Here is a 6,223-nt window from a genome sequence, read left to right on the forward strand (position 1 = left end):
CCCCACGAGGACCGGGAGCGACGCGGCAGTCACCATAGTGACTTTCTGTTGGAGTTCTCCCAAGAACTCCGGTGATCGAGAATGATCAGCAGGTTTGTAGACCTGAATGGCAACAAGCTCATGCAGCGAAGCACGGATGCGAAAATGCGCGGCAATGAAGAAAGTACTTGCAAATACTTGAGAGCTAAATGAGTATATATGATTCATGTGCATAGTGAGAGGCGGCACCTTCGGCCCATGTCTGCGTGGTTTGTGGCATTGCTGAAGCTGCTGTTCACGCAGCCACGTACGGCGGCGGGGCTGGTCCAGGGAGGACGACGATCGTAAGGTTCAACTCTGGAATTCCTAATGCGTTGATGTGATGCCATGACAGTATGGCACTTGCTATCTTCCATTCCAGGCTAAATGATGACGCAACTTCTCCAGCAAAATATAGAATTCTAGCTTCAGATGCGGATGCTTTCGCTGATACTACAAAGCAGACTCTTGAGGGTTCAGACTTGTGAACCCTTTGATTGCCTTTTATACGTTTCAGTCGGATTTAGAGTATGGGTCATCTTCAAGGTGCTGCCTGGCATTGTTACAGTAGTTCAGTGGCTGAACCGGGCCTACCACTGACTGGCAATTTCGTTTGGGAAAAGCATTTCCATCTACTATTGGATAGCTACGTCAGTAGAGAAACTTCGATGGATTAAGTGAGGATATCTTTCCAGCCAATCCTGTGCGCCAACCCGCATACGTCGCAAATGAGCTTGAGCAGTGAAAAAGAAGTTTTCCAAATGTGAAAAATAATCAGGAAAAAATTAAAAAAAATGGACATGCAAAATGTTTAGGTAGCATGCATGGGTTGCATTTTTTTCACAAAAAAAAGATCATTATTGCGACCCGTGTATCTCAAGTTTTTATGTTTGAAAATTTAGGGAAGTATTGAGTTTTTTTTTATGGAGAAAATCTATGAATACCCATATAAACGATCCAAGAAAATACATGTGTAATTTTAACATTTTTGGAAGTTTTTAAATTTTATTTTTAGTTTAAATTTGTCCCAGAAACCAATCCTCTCTGCTATTTCTAGTCACATGGTAATTCTTGCATTTTTTTTCATTAAGAAGAGCACCATCACGACCTATGTAGAACTCAAGTTTTAATGTTTGAAAATTTAGGGAAGTATTTAGTTTTTTTGGAGAAAAAAAATCTATGAATACCCATATAAATGATTCAACAAAATACATTTGTCATTTTTTAAAAAAAATATGAATTTTTTAATATTTATTTTGAAGTTAAAGTTTGTCCAGAGAGTCTTTCCTCTTTGGTAGGTTTACTCACATGTTAATTCTTGCATTTTGCGTTCACTACAAAAAGCACCATTGCAACCTATGTAGAACACAAGTTTTAATGACTAAAATTTTAGAAAGTATCGAGTTTGCTTTTTTAGGGTTTTTTTATATGAATATGTCGTATCCATAAATGATTGAAACGATTACATCTGTAAACTTTTACATTTAGTATTTAAAAGTTTTTGTAGTATTTACTTGAAGTTACTATTTTCCCTGAGAACCTTTCCTCTAGTAGTAGTGACATGGTAGTCTCTTGATGCTTTTCAATTATGGTAAGAATGTGCACTAGCGTTAGAGTAAAAATGCAAGCGGTGACGCCATTTCTGTGAAGTGGAAGATCAAAACATTCTCTCCAAAATCGCAAGGTTAAAGATGAGCCTGAAATATTAGACACTCCACATTGAATGTTGTATCTGTAATTGGTGTTTTCTTATGCTGTCTTTATGATATATGAGTTGAGTTTTCTTGCACTTAGCCATGAGTGTCTAGAAGGTACATGGGTTTGTATAGTGTGTGGTATTTATGCATTGTGATTGGGCCTGGGGTCCTAGGATAGTATGATTAACCGGGTGTTTGCCTAAAGGTTTTTGACATTTTGCAAGCTATAAGTCATATTATTAAATTTATATTCAGAAATAGTTTGTTACTATATATATTGTGTTATATAATTCATATTTTGTTTATCTATTTACCTATGTTAAGACAAGATTAATGAAGGTTGCTGAGGAAAGGATGACACCACTCACACCTGCCACCAACTTTAGAGTCGATTTCATATTAAATTGACGGTTAATGGGAGGATGCTTTCATATTGGTCAATGTTTTCTCAATGTGATGATGCTTTGGAAGGGCTTTCCATTTTTCTTTTTGACGAAGGGTGGAAGGGGGTCTAACTTAAGGGAAACGCTTTGTGCCTGGCCGACAAGGGAAACTTCGCCGGTCACGCGCGAGCCACGTGATCGAGGTGCATCATACATCTCACACACCTCCCTGCCCCACCTTATCTTCTTTCTTCATCTACCTTCTTCCTCCTGATCCCCTTCTCTCTTTCTCTCTCAACCGCATCCACGCACGGTGGTTGCCACGCTCCTCGCCTTCCTCCTTCAGATCCCGCCGCCGGCTAGCCCCAATCCCGCGCAGGTCCCTACCTCCAATCTCGGCGCCCACGCGCACTTCTTCCGCTGCCCATGGCTGCAGATTCCTTCCGCCCCGGCGGGCCGGAGTTGGATGTCGCCTAGTACTCGCCCTAACCTAAACTAGGGCCTAGTTATTTTGTTCGTTCTCTCAAAGCCCAAAGCCGACACACACCCACTTTCCCCCAAACCCCCGAACTCCATGGTGGCACGGACGAGCTCACCGGCGGCCGATGCCGCGCCGCTTCCCCCGGACAACTATGGCTATTGCCAGCTTCGCCCGCTCCGTGTACTCGGCGTCTAGAGTGAGATCACACTAAATGCTCTTATATTAAGGGACAGAGGGAGTAGTTACGAGCAGACTATCATCATGAAAATAGAAGATGGACTTCTTGGTTTCTCCGGACTTGACGAATTCACCATGACAAATCATAGGGTCATTGATCTGGAGAGACTTCTTGCAATAGAATTAGTAGCGGTGGCACGTAGAGTTTCCAATGAAGCTGGTTGGCTATGCTGAAGATGCTGATGTGATCTTCATTGGTGTGCATCCTAGCATCTACATGATTCATCTCAAGTCCATGCAGAGCGAGAAGGTGTCAGCGATGGGGCCCTACAGATACGTTTTTCCTTACACAGGTTTCTACACTCCTGCAGGCAGTGGCGAATCTAGACAGAAACTGAAGGGTGGGCTCAAAGCCTGTATCATGCTAATATCTGTTGAGTTGGGCTTGTAAGTGGCTGAGTTGGGCCTTGAAACTAGTAGTAAAAAACTTTTTTACAGTGCTGGAGGGGGGGCTCAAGCCTGTTAAAGTCCCTCTAGTAGATTCGCCCCTGCCTGCAGGTAATACTGCCATTATTCTGCTATCACAAAGTTCACTTAAACTTCCAAAGTGTATCTGCTCTCTAGATGCTTTCAAATGTATGAGCCATATATAGTGCATTACAGATGACATTTTGAATGATGGGCCCTTCATACTCTGCACCCTGCAGATTATTGATACCCACATCCTTCTGCTGCCGATTTGTCATATCAACTCATTCTTCTCAGAGGAATCACCATTGGTGCTGGAGATGATCAACCTGAACTGTTTTTTTTTTCTTCTGAAAAGGAGGATATACCCCCGCCCTCTGCATCTGAACGATCCATGCAGCCACTTTATTAATTATTCACAGATACCTTATAAAATAATACATTAGTACGTCTGAAGCCACTATCCAGGAAACACATGTTCCTACTCCTATCCCCTTGACGAAGGGGTGCCGAATGTCCGAGCCTAATACCAAACATACATCACACCGAAGCCTAACATCTAACACCGGATGCCCCAACCTAGCCACATACCAGGACTGGGTCACACACCGGTCCGACGCACTCACAATGGGCACCACATACGCACCCTGCAAGGCCCGGCACCACCGGTTTCCATCGATCCATCTCCAGAATATAAACTAACGCATCGACCGTGTCAGGCCTCTCTGCCATCAACGCCACCACGACGTCTGACAACATCGTCCTCCTGCGTGAGTCCATCCCCGCACATCGGACGTCGAATCTGCACTGCACCATGCCATCGAGATCCGTCGTCATCAATGTGTAGGATGAAGCACCGCTCCACCGAAGTTGCGGTCCACTGGTCCCTCGAGTTCATGCACACCTCCAAGAACGACGCCCCCAGGGGGAAACGACCCAAGAGTGTCATCGTCTTCCAATCTACTGATCTAGGGTTTCCCCTGGAGGTAGCAGATGTTGGCCTAGAACTTCTCCATGGCGATGCCTCCAAGAAGGGAACGACACCGAAGAGCGCTGCCATCGCCGGCCTTGGCATCTAGCCGAGAGCAAGTTTTCACCCAGATCTGTTCGAAGAACTCCATCCAGCTTTTTATGCACGGATCGCCAGTTTCTATGCCGGGGACCGGACCAAAAGGAACCAGCCGCCGCCGCCTGACCGGCCACGGCACCACCACGGTGCCAGAGCAGCCAGTTATGTCAGGCCCACCGCGCCAGCCTGCCGCCGCGCACCAGATCCACCAGCCCGTCTAAGCCCAACTAGGCCTGGCGATATCCGAGATTCTGGCACCCGGCATAGGGGGGCCTCTGCCGTGGGAGGCCGCGTCGCCGCTGTCGCTGCCGCCGCCACATCCTCCGCCGGGATCGCGCCGCACTGCGCTGCCAAATTACCAGAGTGGCCATGTCGCCACCGTCAGAGGAAGACGCCACCGCGCGCGAGGGAGAAGACCCCGCCACCGCCGTCACTGCCCACAGGCTTCGCCGGCATGAACTCTGGCGTTGGCAGGAGGGAGAGATCAGGGAGAGGAGAGGATTGTGCTTTCATATCTGCTACGGCGAATTGTTGGTTGAAGAGGTGATGTGACATTATATTTTACTACATGCCCATTGTTTTGCTTCTCTCGAAAGAAGGGAGGTAGAAGAAGTGCTTAGATAGAGATTTCTTCTAGATCAATAATATTCTTTGCAATGGTACAGAAAATGCAGTGCTAAGCACAATATAGCTGGAGCGTTGAATAATATGACTATTTTGCCTAGTTTGATCTTATTTGCCTTTTCTGTTGGAGCTGTGAAGCGCTCCTCCTGGATCTGCACAGCTCATTGTTCATCATGATGATGTGCTCCAACGATGCAATTTATCATGTCAGACTATTTTATATCATTTCTTCGATATCCTTTTGTTGTATAGTTGCATCAGCCACGAGCTGGATTCTTTGCATTTGAGAAAACATAATGACATGAAGGTTTCAGTTCAATCTTTAGATATGAACTCAATCACCTTGAGCCAAAAGCATTACTAGAAACCAAATGTTGCCCATGACTGGTAATCTTGGGTAGTACATTGTTCTACTTGTTCTCTCTATGTTGAGATGCGCAAAGAGATGAGAGAACAAGTTTAACTGGCAGAAACTATTTCCCTGGTGCTGTTTGAACTTGCAGATCTTGCAAATCAGCTGTTTGAACATGTCAGGAATTAATCGTGTCGTGTGATGTTGTGTTTAGTGATCTCTACAGATGTTTACCAACTGTAACGATGCTTGGCAAAATGTACTTCGTCCTGTGTGAAATATTGTTGATGAGAAGAGCATGTTCAAGTTTAATTGCTTTTTGGGTGTCCATTTGTGCCTTTAATAATTCGTGTAGAAACGATACATTAGGTTTCCCCTTTCCGACAAGACTTAAGGTTTTCTTCAGAGGTTCCTATGGCTTGTGTGCATATATGTCACTAAAAAAACTGTCACTATATGTTTTTTTTTCCTTTTGGTCTAACACTATGTTATGCATAAAGTTCAACTATGATAGTGTGATGGCTTGGCAGCATGGCAGCTGCTATCCTCCATGCCAGGGAAGTGGAAGTGATGCATTTTTTCTCACTGCAAACCTAAGTTCTAGCTTGAGATGAGTGATTTTCGCTGACACGGAGCAGAAAGCAAAATCTGCGGATGTTCTCCAGTGTTCAGAATTGTGACCACATGATGGTTTCAGTCTTTTATTAGCTGATTTAGAGTCTGGGCCCATCTTTGAGAGCATCTACAACTGGACGGAAGAGAGAGAGAGAGAGAGAGAGAGAGAGAGAGAGAGAGAGAGAGAGAGAGAGTAAAAAAAGTTGATTTCCTAACTGTCACATTCTGCAGCAAGTAATCGACGGATTCCCTATTTGCCGCTAGTTGTGGCAAATAGTCGGACATTCGCATAGGAGAGCAGGGGTATGGGCCAACCCATGCGTAGCCACCCTAGTGCAG

This window comes from Triticum dicoccoides, chromosome 5B, assembly GCF_002162155.2.
Source record: "Triticum dicoccoides isolate Atlit2015 ecotype Zavitan chromosome 5B, WEW_v2.0, whole genome shotgun sequence".
NCBI classification, from domain to species: Eukaryota; Viridiplantae; Streptophyta; class Magnoliopsida; order Poales; family Poaceae; genus Triticum; species Triticum dicoccoides.